The 15,859-nt window shown below is 40.5% G+C and overlaps 1 long non-coding RNA gene across 1 annotated transcript in view; it reads left to right on the top strand.

Annotated features, from left to right (window-relative positions):
• LOC140513194 (uncharacterized) overlaps positions 1-15,859 on the top strand; it is a 56,471-nt gene that overhangs the window by 16,354 nt on the left and 24,258 nt on the right. The window contains exon 3 of the long non-coding RNA XR_011970110.1: positions 3,127-3,191. This is a non-coding gene — a long non-coding RNA (uncharacterized lncRNA). The remainder of the gene's footprint in view (positions 1-3,126; positions 3,192-15,859) is intronic.

Below are 15,859 nucleotides of genomic sequence, written 5' to 3'. Positions count from 1 at the left end.
AATCCCACTACTGATCAGCATGAGAGTTTTAGCCTGCCCTATTTCCAATTCTTAGGCAACCTGGTGGCCCTCTACTTATAGGGGCTCACCATATTGGTGCCAGATTTAGCATGAACCTGTAATCTTTGTCCTTTACAGCTCAGAACTCCCAGGCTTAAGAGATCACCAGCTTTTCAGGTCTATATCATCATATCCAACTATAGTTCCTTCGGGGACTGTTGTTATTCAGTTGTTTCAGTCATGTCCAACTCTTTGTGACCACATTTGGGGTTTTCTTAGCAAAGATACTGGAATGGTTGGCCATTACCTTCTCCAGCTCATTTTACAGATGAGGAAAGTGAGACAACCAGGAGTTAAATGACTTGCCCAGGATTACACAGCTAGTAAGTGTCTGAAGCCATATTTGAACTCATCTCCCTGACTCCAGGCCCAATGCTCTATCCAATTCACCACCTAGCTGCCCATTCTTTGGGGAGAAGATGATACAAAAACTTTTTAACCTACTAAAGTCTTTTTTAAAATAACTAACCTAGACCCTCTTGCCTTCTGCAAAGTCAGAACACAGAAAAATAGTGAAAGAGAAATCTTCCTTTGTAGTAACCTAACTATTAACATTGGGCAAAGGAACAAGTTTATTTGCAAAGCTGATTTAGGATGAAAAACAAAACAGAGTGAACAGACTGGTACATATCTGTACTGTTTAAAATATTTCCAGCATGAAGTTTAGGGTTCAAGAGGAAAGGACATGAGGCCTTGCTCAGGTTTCCATAGCAGCCGCTTTTGATAACAGCCTTCCTTCTGAGAGTTATACAGACCTTGTCACTGAGGGAGGGGTTACAACAAGGAAGAGGACAATGGGGTCTTGTTCACTTTCAGCTGAGTCATGAAAATAGGGCATGGAAACCATCTTGGGAAAGTAACCTGACTGGTAAAGCAACAAACCACTGAAATTAGAAGGGTAATTAAGAAAGGAAATGCCACCTTCCAGCTTCTAAAAAGACATTCCAAGCCATGGGGGATGAAAATTCTTTCTGCCTTCACAAGGTCTTTTTAAATAAATCCATACAGTCAGAACCATTGCACTGCCAAGGGCACCATGGACTTATTTGATGATTTTTGTCTCTTTGGTAAAGAGACAGTCTTGCCAGACCTTTAAAAAACTGTTTTGAAAAATAATAATTTTCTGGTACTCTGGTTTTTTCCCTTTGTCTTCCCAGGGAACCCTAATGGCCTGTGCAACCCTGCCTGAAATTTCTGCTGGCAGATGTGAAAGCTGACTTGTGTATGAGCTTTGCCTATCTAAACCTGTGAAATAAGGGCTTCGTTTCAATGGCCAGATCCAATTTAATACTGTATCCGTCTGGTGTCCTTTGCAGCTTCTGCCTGCCACACTGGGTTCTCTTCACAGCAAGGCCATTGTTCAAGCTGACATGTGTCCCACCATTACACCAAATGTCACCATTTATCCCAATAAAGAAGTAAATACAACTGTAGGACAGTGCTGTTTTCTTGGGCACTGTCTCAACTACATAGTGAAACTGTTCTGGGCCTAAAGGGCTTGGGGAAGGGATTAGGAAACCTTTCCATCTGCAGAATCTCCCCTTTTCATTTTCAACCCCTCTTCCCCCCAGCAAAAGTTTGTGCTCTCATTAGAAAACCTAGAAATTTATCACTTTCTCTACTCCTTCCCTCTCCCTATTCCTCTACAATATTACAGGCATAGAGGAGACTCACTCTAGGCCTAATATCACTAGAATATTGGAAACAAGAGCAGGGCAGTACATTTTACAACACGGGCATTTTGTACACAGCCTATGAAAACCTCAAATGTTCTTATGAACATGAGCCCCTTAAGCCTTACAAGGATGCTCTAATACCAGACAAACACTGGGGAGACTGAGGCAGGGTGATAGTGGGAGACTGATACATGGCAAAGACAGAATCTGAATTTAATTTCCTTACTCCCAAGTTGGTACTCATGTGAATCCAATTATTGCAATGGACTAGATTACTACCAGGGCAGCGAGGTGGTACAGTAGATTGAGTGCTGAGTCTGACATGAGGAAAATCCAGCCTCAGGCACTTACTAGCTGTGTCATCCTAAATAAGTCATTTAACTGTTTACGTCAGTTTCCTCCTCTGTAATATGAGTTGGAGAAGGAAATGGCAAACCACTCCAGCCTCTTTACTGAGAAAACCATGAATGGAATTAGAAAAGGTTGGACATGATTAAAAAATGACTGGACAGTAACATCACTGTTCATGCCTCTTCAGGGGCTAAGATTCTGTGACCTTATGGTTTCCTTTATTATTGCGGTTTAGCCAACATGTATGAGAATGGGTGAAATGCCTCTCCTTTCAGAGGTTTCAAGTTTTCCTTCTTGAGCATCTCAAGCACTGTAAGAGTTACAAAGGAGTATAAGAAATAATATAGGTAAATGAAAAAATATGAGTATGGAACTATACAGAACTGTAATCCATGGTTTAACAGATTTCTACCTGCCCCATTCCTTTCTAAACCACAATATCCTCCCTCCTCTCCTGGGCCCTTTGTTTCATTATGAGGAACCTTCCTTAATCCTCCTCAGTGTGTACCCCCTCTCACTTGCCATTCTCCTCTCTTCCCCTCTTCTTTGGGGTTGAATGGCGTAGCTAGAGTCCTAAACTCACCTAAGACAGTATCCTCCAGGTTCTCCCACTCTAATGAATTTGTCCCATGCACCAAAATTTGTGGTTGTATTTCTGAGAATACAGTGAAAATAAAATAATTGCAAGTAATACTCTGGAGTTTTTATAGTTATCATGAAAAAAAACCCCTATCATCAAATCAACAAAAAGGCAGTATTTTGGCTTGCTATTTTATCTAGGTGACAATAGTGAAATAGGGCACAGGGCCTGAAGTCAGGAAGACCTCACTTCAAATCTAGTCCTGTACATTTACTAACTGTGTGACCCTGGGCAAGTCACTTAGCTCCTGTCTGCCTCCATATTCTCAACTGTAAAATAATGTAATAATAGTATATACTTCACAGAATTGTCATAGTGCTAAAATGAGATAATATTTATAAAGTTCTTGGCATGGTGTAGGTTCTTAATAAACGTTTGTTTCCTTCTTTTAAATTTTAGTGCACTGCCTGGAATTGACCAGCGTGAAGGAAGCACATAATGATAAACCAAAGAAGGAGATGATTGTAAGTTCCTTGAGGGCAGAGAATATTCCTTCGACCCCTTTGCAACTCATGAGGTATCTAGCGCACTATAGATGAAAAACTTAAAATCTCTCAATGATCAAGCATTACATGCATTCACAGATATGCTAGCAAAACTTTAAAAAAAAGGTCAAGGGCAGTTGAAAACACAGAATCACAGAACTCATAAATTCAGGAGTTGAAAAGGACTTCTCAACTATCTAATCCACTCCATAGCCAAAAAAGAATTCCCACTAAAGCATACCTGACAAAGGGTCCTTCAGCCTCCAGAGACATTCCATTCCATTTTTAGAGAGCTCGAAAAGGGAGAAAGTTTTTCCTGACAACAAGCCTAAATTTCCATTTTTGCAGCATTCACTCCTTGCTGCCAGTTCTTCTCTTTGGAACCAAAGAAAAAAAGCCTAGCGCCTCTTATACCTGACAGCCCTTCATATACTTAAAGGATTCCCCTTGTGCTCCCCACCCCCAACTTCCCAAAACCTTCTCTTCTCCAGGCTAACCATCCCAATTTCCTTCAACTGACCTTCAAATGGCAGAAACTTCCCCATTCTGTTGCCCTCTTCTGGATTCTCTCTAGGTATGAATATCTTTCCTAAACTATGCTTCCCAGAACTAAACTCAGTATTCTAGATGAATTTTGCAGGACGTAACATAGCAAAACTATCACGTTATTCCTTGATGTATGCTCACTGTAATGTAACCTAAGATCACATTTTTACTTAGTCTTTCCTGGCATGACCACCTATGCTGTGCTTGCTTCCCTTGCCCTCCTAGTCAACAGTTTCCACACACATAAACCTATGTTAAGTACTCTACATACTGCCAAACTCAGCCCAGTAGTGGTGTTCTATGGCAGAGGATACCTGAGACATACTCTCGCATTCTCCAGCCCAACCCAAATTCTTTTCATCTTTCATGTCCCACCCTATGCCCCTGCTCAGGTATCAGTTTCTCCTCAAAGCTTCCCAGCCCACTGCAGCCCATAATGATTCCTGCTCTGAATCGTTGCTCTGAACTCCCAGAGCATGTATCATCCATGGCACTCATTTGGCATTTACACTGTAATGCCTTGTTTCAGTATTTAATTTTTCACATGAGATGTGGCTTTTGTCTCTGAATCTGGATTGCAAACTTCTAGACTTTAACAGGTAAGGGAGGCACCTTCTATTTCTTGGTATTCCTTACAGAGTGCCTAGCATAGATCCTCACCCTGGAAGCCCCCAGCATGATAACTTGCACCTAGCAGGTTTTCAGTACATACTTGGTGACTTTATTATGCATGGGCAAGTATCTGCAGGTAAAAATATTTGTTGTTTCCCTATTAGAATGTAAGTTACTTGAGATGGTTTTATTTTTTGTATTTGTATCCCTATTGCCTAACACCTTACCTGGTACAAGGTAATCGTTGTCCTTTGTTGTCAAAGAGGACCAAAATGACCAAAAACTATTGGAAGTCAAAGTACTGACTGTGGCTGATCAGACAATATGAGCTCGAAAGGCTCTACCACAGGTCTGTCATAGACCGTAGGACCATTTGGAATGGAGATATTTAAATTTATACATCTTACATAGCAGGTACATGATACATGCTTGTTGAATGTTTCGTGACTTTGTATGCCTAAGCTAAAAGCTCCATGAGGGCAGGGATGATATTCTACCTTAGACTTTATATCACTCCCAGAACTTGGCATGAAGATCTATACCCAGTAAGTACTAATGATCATTGTTAAATGACTATCCCTCATAGCACCCAACACAGCATATAAAATGGGTGCCTACTAAATTATTTGCATGAGTCAATGCTATTACATTTGTAGTTTTGATTTAGGAGAATTCTGTGCTGAAAAGTTAGCAATTAACCTTAATTTTTCTCAACAGATTGGTCTTCCATTTGGCAGGCATCATCTGTGAAAGCATTTGCTTTTCAGTGAATTTTAAAATGGTTTTAAGATGAAGCTTTCTTATTTTTCAGTGATTACCACAGAGAATTGTTTTGAATAGTAGGTACCAAATAAATATTTTTAAGAGAATGAATAAATAAAGGAAATTCACTGGTGACCTCTTTGTTCACCATTATTGGTAGTTTATGGAGACTTGCAGAAGGAAGGTACAGCATGCACTAGTATGTAGGGCCCCAGTTTCCACAGGAAACACAATCTGGAAGTCCTGGCACGGCAGGATTGGCTCAATCCCAAAGCAATGAATGAGAGCTGTCATCACAATTACATGTGTTTGAGCTGGGGCATTTTATGTTAGTAGTAGGGACCCTTTGGACCCCAGATCTTGGGAATTGATGTCACCTTTTATACTCTCCAGTACTGAGAAAAATTCCAGTCTAGGTGGAATACCCTGAATGACAACTAATATTCGCGGAGACATGTGCTCTCCAAAATACTACACAATAGAGCAAGAATACTGTAAGTTTCTCAGCAAGCCAAAAGAACTTAATATCACCTGCTTTATGTCACATCAAGTATAAAAGAGTGACATGACTGGATTTTACAATTGCTGGTTGTCAACTCCATGTGCTGAGGAGGAGGGGGCTAGAGAATGTAGAAAACCTTCCTGAACTCCTGAACATACACTTCACAAAATCCCAAGAGATCGTCTTAACAAAGACATTGAAACTCTGTTAAAAAAAAAAAAAAGGTAAATATCTGTCTGGAGACTCATCTTTCTTCCTGGATTTTTGGGGCAAGCCAACCCTTTACCAAGTCACCTTCTTTTCAGGTCTTAGAACATTCTCATGCTTTCAGTGTGTTCTTCCAGGAGCCGCAGGAACAAGGGGAGATTTGTAACTCAGATCTCTTAGCTCCTTTGCTGTCCCTTTTCCTTTTTTCCACCCCTTCCTTCTCCTTATCTTGCCATTTGGAAGGACAAAGGCTATTCAGTGACCTGATTCCAATCTGATCAGCACATGAGGTTTGACCTGCTCCGTTCTTACCTGGGTCCATCTCCTCCCTCCTTAGTCAACCTGGCCCCCATTAGGAAGGGGAAGAGACAGTTGGCCATATTAATGCTAATATACGCAGCCCAGAATTCTCAAGCTCAAGAAATCCACCAGCCTCAGCCTTTCATATGGCTTGAACTGTATGCATGCACTGTCTGGTATATGCATAGTGTGTGTATGTGTGTGTATGTATGTATGTATGTACTCTCTATGTATATACTGCTGTCAGTTTTGGTCAACCATTTCTTAAGATCTTACTATGGACAAATCACTGTTCTAGATCGAGGCAAAAACAAAGTTAATTAAAACATTTGGATCATTGTATCTCAAGATCATCTAGTCTAGTTCCTAACCTTTTCTGTGTCATGAAAACCTTTGGCAGTCTAGTGAACCCCGTGGATCCCTTCTCAGAATAATGTTTTTAAAGGAGAAAATTTTGAGTTCAGAAGAGAAACAAAGTATATTAAAATAGTTATCAATTTTTTTAAAAAAAGTTCATAGGCCTTAGATGAAGAACATGAACTTAGAGCTCCCCTGAAAACTTCCAGGGACTCTCTAGGGACATGGAGACTAAACGTTTGGGTGTGTTGAGATGATAAAGTGATAGCCTCATTGTTGAGCCAGAGGAGCTCATGACAGAATGGGCCTTTTAAATGGAGAGACAGGGAGAGGCAGTTTTCTGGCTGGACCTCTCTTATTTCTACTATCCTGTGTGGCAAGTAATATCCTCTGTCTCTAAATTATCTAAGGGAGTTAAGGAAATGGGATATCCTCTTCCTACTCACTTTGCCATCACTCTCACGTCAAATATGGATTCCCACTACATTAAACTTTTATCTTGGCCTCTGGCTTTGTGTTTCCTTTCCTGAGTAACAATAATAGTAGCTAACATTGCTGTAGCACTTTGAAGTTTTCAAAGATAGAGATATGTATATATGTATGCATATGTGTATATATGTATGTATATGTATATAGATATATAATATAATTTGATTCTCAGAACAGCCCTGTGAAGTAGGTACTATCATTTTCCTCATTTTACAGATAGGGGAACTGGGTCTGAGAGAAGTTAAATACCTTGCCCAGAATCATACAGCTAAGTGTCCAAAGCAGGATTCAAACTGAGGTCTTTTTTTTTTTTTTGTGCTCATGTAAAACATTTCCACATTAGTCATTTTGTACAAGACAATACAAATAAAAGAAAAAGAAGGAAAGAAAGAGGGGGGGAGGAAGGAAAGAAGGAAGGAAGGAAGGAAAAAATAGCATGCTACCATCTGTATTCTACAAATATCAGTTCTTTCTCTGGAGGCAGATAGTGTGTTTCATCATCAGTCCTTTGGGACTGTCCTGAGTCACTATATTGCTGAGAATAGGTAAGTCATTCACAATTCTTCATCAAACAATATTGCTGTTACCGTGTACAACATTCAGGTTCTGCTCATTTCGTTTTATATCAATTCATATAAGTCTTCCCAAGTTTTTCTGAAATCATCTTGCTTGTCATTTTTTCATAATAATAAGTATAATTTATTTTTTTCATTTCTTACAGCACAATAACATTCCATTACAATCATATACTATAGGTTCTTTAGCCATTCCCCAACTGATGGGCATCCCATTGATTTCCAATTCTTAGCCACCACAAAAAAGAGCTGCTATAAGTATTTTTGTACAAATAAGTCCTTTCCCCTTTTTAAAAAATGTTATTGGGATGTAGACCTAGTAGACTAGTATCACTGGATCAAAGGATATGTGGTTTTATAGCCCTTTGGGCAAAGTTCCAAATTGCTCTCCAGAACAGTTGGATCACAGACTGGGGTCTTCTTGACTCCAAATGTGGCACTTCTCTACACCACACAAACATTAGCCTTGACGTGGATATGTCCAGTGGATATTTCAAGAGGATATAGTCAGATCTTGTGAGTTCAAGAGATGTGAAGGCTCTGGTCCTAATGAGCAGACCCAGCTGATAGCAAGGGTAGCTTCTGTATCGTAGAGGAAGGACACAGACAAGAGAACTGACCAAAGCTTGACATATACCAGAAGTTGTTTAGACAGTGTGAAGCCTAGGTGAAATATAAAATACCTAATTAGAAATTCCACAAACTACTTTATATTCTGATGAGGTTTAATTATCAATCTTCTGGCAAACTGTGGCATTAGATATAAACAAAGTTACTGCATATTAATGCACATAAATTAATCTTTTATTGTTTATCATTTCTTTTGGATATAGGAAATAAATACTTATCCTATATCTGCTTCACATTGTACACTGAGTAACTTTTTGATTATCCTTCTAAGGAAATTCTCACCTTGACCCTAAACGAAAGCTTTAAATAATTTGTGGCTGGGGTGGCAGGTTTAATGAGGTTTAACAAACCAAAGGATCCCTAATCTCTCTTACGAGAGCTCATTCCCTTCCCTAAATCAACCCAGGCTGGACCCTATGCGTGTGTTTGTCCTTCGTTGCCGAAGAAGACCATGCCATCAGAGAAATAATGACATGACTTGCACTTGACTTTGTTTTATAGTGAGGGAGGGCTGTGCAGGTCACCAGCCTCACTTCTCCTCCAGAACAATCTGAGTCCAGTGACCAGATATTCATCAGGATGACTAGAGATGACCCAGGATGAGGCAGTTGGGGTTAAGTGACTTGCCCAAGGTCACACAGCTAGTGAGAGTCAAGTGTCTGAGGTGAGATTTGAACTCAGGTCCTCCTGACTCCTGCACTGGTGCTCTATCCACTGTACCACCTAGCTTCCCCCAGACCCTATGACTAGTGGAAAAGGGAATGGATGCTCTACGTAGAGGTTTTTAATGTTATATACTTACACATATGTATATGTACACACATGTATACTTATGTGTATTGAATGTATATGTGTATGTTGTGTACACATATATAAACATGTATATATGTGCACATAACACTCATATGTATATATATGCACACACAAAATACTTGATTCTGGGGACTCCAAAGGGAAAGCAGAATTTTAAAACTGGAAAGGACCTGAGAAAATTAAGAACAGAAAATATTTATTTACAATACTATCATCCTGAACAACCTCACTAAAATGAGTTCATACTTGTCTAGAATTAAAATGAGGCTTTCACAAATATCTTTCTATTTAATTCAAACAATAATAACTAGACAACTATGATGTATAAGGCACTGTGGTGGACACTGAGTATACCCAAAATAATAAAGACAGTGCCTCTCCTTACGGAGCTCATTTTCTAGGAGGGATATGAGACAAGTACCCAATTTTCTTTCTATTAAATTCAAAGAACAATGACTTGATGACCATAATGTCCAAGACACTGTGGTGCATACTTTGAATATAACCAAAATAATGAAGACCCAGTGCCTGCCCTTATGAAGCTCATATCCTCAGAGATATATGAGACAAGTAAACAAATAATTATTATAAGACAGAATGTGAAAAGATGATGAGGGAGGAACAAGGCACGTTCAGGGGTTCAGAGGAGGGACAAATTCCTTTTGTACAGAAGGTGGGAGGGAAAATCAAGGAAAGATTTCCAAGGAGATAAGCCCTAGTGGATAGAAATTGGACATTTATTAGAAATATCTAAGTGAACATGTTATGGCCATCCAAACTTTTTCAGAGTGGGAGGAAGGTTTCTCCTCCTTCCAAAGAGAACTGGACAGTCACCAATATTATTTCCAGAGTCTTTGAATATAGCCCAGGTTCTGCTAGGTTGTGATCAGTTTCCACAAGTTTCTATTAAGTTCCTATCTTGTCCTTTCTTAAAGAAAGTTAGCTAAGGGAGAAAAAGCTATATCCCAAAAAGCGTTGGAAGGTTTGCCTGAAGTCAGTCCTCATTACTTATTGTCTCATGTTGCCTGTTGGTGCAGCAGAAATGTTTCATTAATGGCACTATCACTGTAGATTCATCTAGTTGCCATAGAAACTTTGGAAGAGAAGCTTGTTTTTAACCCTTGGACTGGGTTTGCCACCCAGTTTTATGGTGCAATTTAGAGTTCCCTTGGTAATTTTGAACTCTTCCTCTTCTACTTTCTCCCCATTTCCTCCTACTGTTTTACAACTGAACTGAGCCAGTTTATGGCACTCTAGCATTTTATTGCTACAAAGTCAAGTTGCCCCTATCACGATTTGCAGGGGCAGAGAGGCAGGGGTTTGCGCTGAAGGGAGGTGAGAGTATAGGCAGGAGAATCCTTCTTCAAGATGCAGGCAGGCCATTCTGGCTTTTCTCCCCCTTCACCCCAATGTTGAGGTTTCACTTCTTTAAAAATAAAGATGCACTCATTCCAGCAGCCTCCCTCAGAGGGACTTTTCCCCAGCTTAGGTTTTTGCAGAAGGCCATGACATTTCCCAATTCTCTCACCAGACATCCTTAAAAATGAGAACTGTCTGCTTTTAAGATAATATTTCTTGGGTGCTTCCAACCTTACACGGTTCCTACCCCTGGCCCTGGCCCTGGCCCCTTCCCCACCAATGGCTGCGTCTCTGGGTCTAGAAGGCAAAGTCTGGCCCTTCCTATTTTACCTAACTCAATAATTCAGGCTCTGAGTTCCTGGCAGTACTTCCTAGGACTCAACTGTGACATCATTGTTCCTTTGACCTTAAGATCCTGTTTTGATGACAGAACTCTGAATTATGTTACACATTCAGGGCAGCTAGGTGGTGCAGTGGATAGAGCACCAGTGCAGGAGTCAGGAGGACCTGAGTTCAAATCTCCCCTCAGACACTTGACACTCACTAGTTTTGTGACCTTGGGCAAGTCACTTAACCCCAATTGCCTCATCCTGGGTCATCATCTCCAGTCATCCTGATGAATATCTGGTCACTGGACTCAGATGGCTCTGGAGGAGAAGTGAGGCTGGTGACCTGCACAGCCCTCCCTCACTCAAAACAACGTCAAGTGCAAGTCATGTCATCATTTCTCTGATGGCATGGTCTTCTTCGACAATGAAAGATGAACACACACACACACACACACACACACACACACACACAAAGTGACTGAAGGGGGTGGGATGGGGGAGGGAGAGGAGGTCTGGGGGAGGTAGTGGAGGCAATAGTCCTGAGTTTAATTGAGTTAGTTTTTGTCTTAGCACTTTTTCACACCTCTGGCAAGCTTTACAAGTAGCCTGAAAAAAAAAATCAACCTTTAGAAACAAATACAATCAGGTTGGAGGAGACCAAGATCCTAGGACATTGACCACCATGGGAAGAGATCAAGTGAGGCCACTACTCTACTGGTGAGAGCAGGGTAAAGCAGGAACTTACCTGGAAGAGAATAGAAAGAAGGCGTCTTAGCTTAACTCTTTTTGCTAATTCGGTGCTCAATTCAGTTGTTTCTATGTTCAAGAAGCCTAGGTGCTATCCATGCCTCCTATATATTGATGCCCTAGAACAAGAAATCTCAGTTGCCCTGTCTTAGTTATGACTGTCTAGGTGAGTGGGAAGGAGAAAAGTAGAGGGATAAGCTGCTGTTAGAAATAGAAGTATTCTTAGAACTCATTACTTTTTCTTTCCTGTCTTTAAAGTTTTGGTTGCAGTTGAAGATGGGAGTTGGGTGTCTTGCCTGGGAACAATTTTGCATTAATAACCCTGTCTCAGAAGAGCAAAACTATGCAGCCAGCCAGAAAAGGCTGGAAGGGCTCATTTGTCTCAATGTCAGGACTCCCTCCACAACGCGCTTAACTCCTTAGAAATGGGATAAAATGAGGGCAGAAAATTGGATGCTTTGATCTGATGGAGTAGCAAACAGTATGGAATAACACCTTCTCCTCCCCCTTCCTCTGAAAGGTGCTACCCTGGAAGGCTGGCATCTTGTATTGGAGCCCTGGGCACCTAATCAGCACATTATGGAGACTCAGTGGGAAGGCTTGCTTGGATGAACCCAATAAGAAGACAGGGAAAGATGATTCATTATAGTCTGTTCTGTTCCTGTGAATATTAACCAGTAAGAAAATACAGAGGCTCACCAAGGAAACCCTTTTCAGAGAATACAGGGCTACACAACTATCAGCTTTTTATTTCTGTATGACCTTTTGCTGATCAAGTTCAAAGACGAACAATTTTCAAGTTAGGCACCATACTCACTCACAGGTTTATTTTAGCTGATTGACATTTCTGCACAGCCCCCAGGTTGGAGCCAAGTAGGGGGCCCCAAACCTTTCAAAGGTCATTTGGAACTCTGAACAGATTGACAGCTGCTACAGGCTATGGGATGCTGACCACACATTTTAAGAGTTTTATGATGTGGCATTTTTAGCACATAAAGCAATCTGTCCACTAAGGGCTGTGCTCTTCAGAGAGCATTCTAGAGGAGATATCACCTCACATTCCTATCTAGTCTCACTATTCCCTCACTGCCCTACCACCCCCCCCTCCCACCTTAAACAACAATATGAAAGACAAAACACAATCATTCCAAGGTATAAACAGCTTAGGCTTGAGTTCCTCCAGCTATTCCTAGTTTGGGGTCTCTGAAATCTAACAAAATGAAAAGCAAAATCTAGTCCAGAGTCCAAATGTTTCATTCACAAGAACCCAAACATTGAATGCCCAGGCAGCCAATATAATTCAGTGTATTTTTTCACCTTTTCCCCAGACATTTGGCATGGTATTGGTAACACTTGGAGCTTGACACCCTGTAATCACTAAATACACATTAATGGATAAATGCTGCTGATACTCAAGTTATTATTTTATGTTTCCTGCAGTAATTCAAATTCTTAGGAGAATGGAATTTGGAAAGAAAAACATTTCAGCCCTAGGAACACTTCCCTTCTTTCTCTCCTTGTCTCTTCCCTTCTCTTAGAAAAAAATGATCTCTTTCCTCCTCAAAACTCTCCTGGAAAAAACAATTTTTATCTAGCAGAGGTGGGGATGGGGGAGGGATATTATATTGAGCAAGTGAGAATGGATTCTTTCTAAGCCACCCTTATGTGTGACAGGAGCTATTTTCTCCCCAACTATTCTCTGGACTTCTCTCAGGTGTGATTTTCCATTGCCTCCTCCCCTCTGGTAGAGTGGTTTTCCTTTTAAATTTGGTCACGTGATAATAATGAGAAAGAAAGTAGTGAAAGCCCTGCCTCTAATACCGGCAAATCTAGTTACAGTGAGCTTCCCTAACCCCTCACCAGTCAATCTACTGGCTTATTCATTGCATAGAGAGAGGTCCTTAGAGTAGTGTTCCCTCTAACTTAGAAAAGAAAAAAAAAAAGAAATCAATAACTCTTTCTTTTTTCACTTTATTTTTATTGTTTTAATTTGTGTTTTTTTATGTTTATTTCTTTTGTTTTCAACATTCATTTCCACAAAATTTTGAGTTCCAAATTTTCACCCCATCTCTCCCCTCCCCCCACCCCAAAATGCCAACCTTTCTAATTATCCCTTCCCCCAATCTGTCCTCCCTTCCATCACACTCCTCCCTCATCCCCATCGTCTCTCTTTCCTTATAGGGCAAGGTAGATTTCTATACCCCATTACCTGTATTTCTTATTTCCCAGTTGTATGCAAAAACAGTTCTCAGGATTCATTCCTAAGACTTTGAGTTCCAACTTATCTCCCTTCCTCCCTCCCCACCCATCCCCACTGAGAAGACAAGTAATTCAATATAGGCTATAGATGTGTGGTTTTGCAAAAGACTTCCATAATAGTCATGTTGTATGAGACAGCTATATTTCCCTCCATCTTATCCTGCCCCCCATTTATTCTATTCTCTCTTTTGACCTTGTCCATCCCCACCTTACCACTTTCCTGTAGTGTAAGATAGATTTTCATACCAAATTGAGTGAGCATGTTATTCCCTCCTTAAGCCAAATGTGATAAGAGTTTCCCATTTTTTTCCCTTTTCCCTTCAAGTTCCCTCTCATCTCCCTCTTTTTCCCCTCCTTTGAAAAGTCTTTTTTATTGCCTCTTTTATAAGAGATAATTTGCCCCATTCCATTTCTCCCTTTCTCCTCCCAATATAGTCCTCTCTCATCCCTTAATTTTATCTTTTTAGATATCATCCTTCCTATTCAATTCACCCTGTGCTCTCTGTCTATATATGTGTGTGTGCATGTGTGAGTATGTGTGTATAATCTCTCTAACTACTTTGGAATTTGGCCACAATGTTCCTAGGAGTTTCTCTTTTCGAATGTTTTTCAGGAAGTGATCAGGGGATTCTTTCAATATTTATTTTAGCCTCTGGTTCTAGAATATCAGAGCAGTTTTCCTTGATAATTTCATGAAAGATGATGTCTAGGCTCTTTTTTTGATCATGGCTTTCAGGTAGGTCCATAATTTTTAAATTGTCTCTCCTGAATCTATTTTCCAGGCCAGTTGTTTTTCTAATGAGATATTTCACCTTGTCTTCTATTTTTTCATTCTTTTGGCTTTGTTTTGTAATTTCTTGGTTTCTCATAAAGTCATTAGCTTCCATCTGCTCCATTCCAAAGAACTATTTTCTTCAGTGAGCTTTTGGACCTCCTTTTCCATTTGGCTAATTCTGCTTTTTAAAGCATTCTTCTCCTCATTGGCTTTTTGAACCTCTTTTGCCAATTGAGTTAACCTATTTTTGAAGGTGTTATTTTCTTCAGCATTTTTTTGGGTCTCCTTTAGCAAGGTGTTGACCTGTTTCTCATGCTTTTCTTGCATCTCTCTCATTTCTCTTCCCAATTTTTCCTCCACCTCTCTTACTTGATTTTCAAAATCCTTTCTGAACTCTTCCATGGTATAAGACCATTGCATATTTATTTTGGAGGCCTCTGATGGTATGCATTGTTCTTCCTCATCCAAAAGAATGAAAGAAAATACCTGTTCACCAAGAAAGTAACCCTCGATGGTCTTTTTTTTTTCCTTTTTTTTTGGCATTTTCCCAGCCAGTTACTTGACTTTTGAGTCCTTTGTCAAGGGGAGGGTATACTCTGGGGACCTGTAAATTCTCAGTTCCTCCAAGGTGGCACAATCAAGGGAGAGGAGTTTACTCCTCTCCTGATCTGCTCTCTGGTCTGGGAGCTACCAAAGCTTTTCTACCCAGGATCTTTGAAGTTGTGTTTGGCATTCGTGGGTTGAACAATCTGGGAACTGCAGCTGCTGCTGGGGAATTCTACCCCTGAGGCCTGCTCATGCAGCAGGGTTAGGCTGGGCTGCACTCCACTCTGAGCCTGGTGCAATTCCTGTCCACCTTCCAGGCGGTCCTGGGCTGAAAATCTCTGTCACTCTGTTGTTTTGTGGCTTCTGCTGCTCTAGAATTTGTTTAGGGTCATTTTTTACAGATATTTTATGGGCTGTGGGGGGAGAGCTAGAGTAGGTGCAGCTCTCTACCTCGCCATCTTGACTCCACCCAAAAACTCTTTCTTTAGGTCTGAACCCCCACCTAGAAACTGCACTAGCAAAATAAAGCAGCTCTAAATTTGTTCTCTCTTGTTCCTATAGTTAAACGAAGACACACGGATAAGTAATGCAATGGTTAAACATACTTATATTTTAAAGCAGCTAGGTGTAAGAGTGCATAGAATACTGAACCTGAAGTCAGGAAGACTCCTCTTCCTAAGTTCAAATCTGCCTCACACAGTTACTAGCTATGTGACTTGACCCCATTTGCCTCAGTTCCTCATGTGTAAAATGAGTTTCAGAAGGAAATGGGTAATCTTTCCACTATCTTTGTCAAGAAAACCTCAAATGGGGTCGTGAAGAATCAGACATGATTGAAA

This window comes from Notamacropus eugenii, chromosome 7, assembly GCF_028372415.1.
Source record: "Notamacropus eugenii isolate mMacEug1 chromosome 7, mMacEug1.pri_v2, whole genome shotgun sequence".
In the NCBI taxonomy this organism is placed as follows: domain Eukaryota; kingdom Metazoa; phylum Chordata; class Mammalia; order Diprotodontia; family Macropodidae; genus Notamacropus; species Notamacropus eugenii.
Note: the sequence above shows the minus strand (reverse complement) of the source record. Positions and strands in the feature narration are given on the sequence as shown.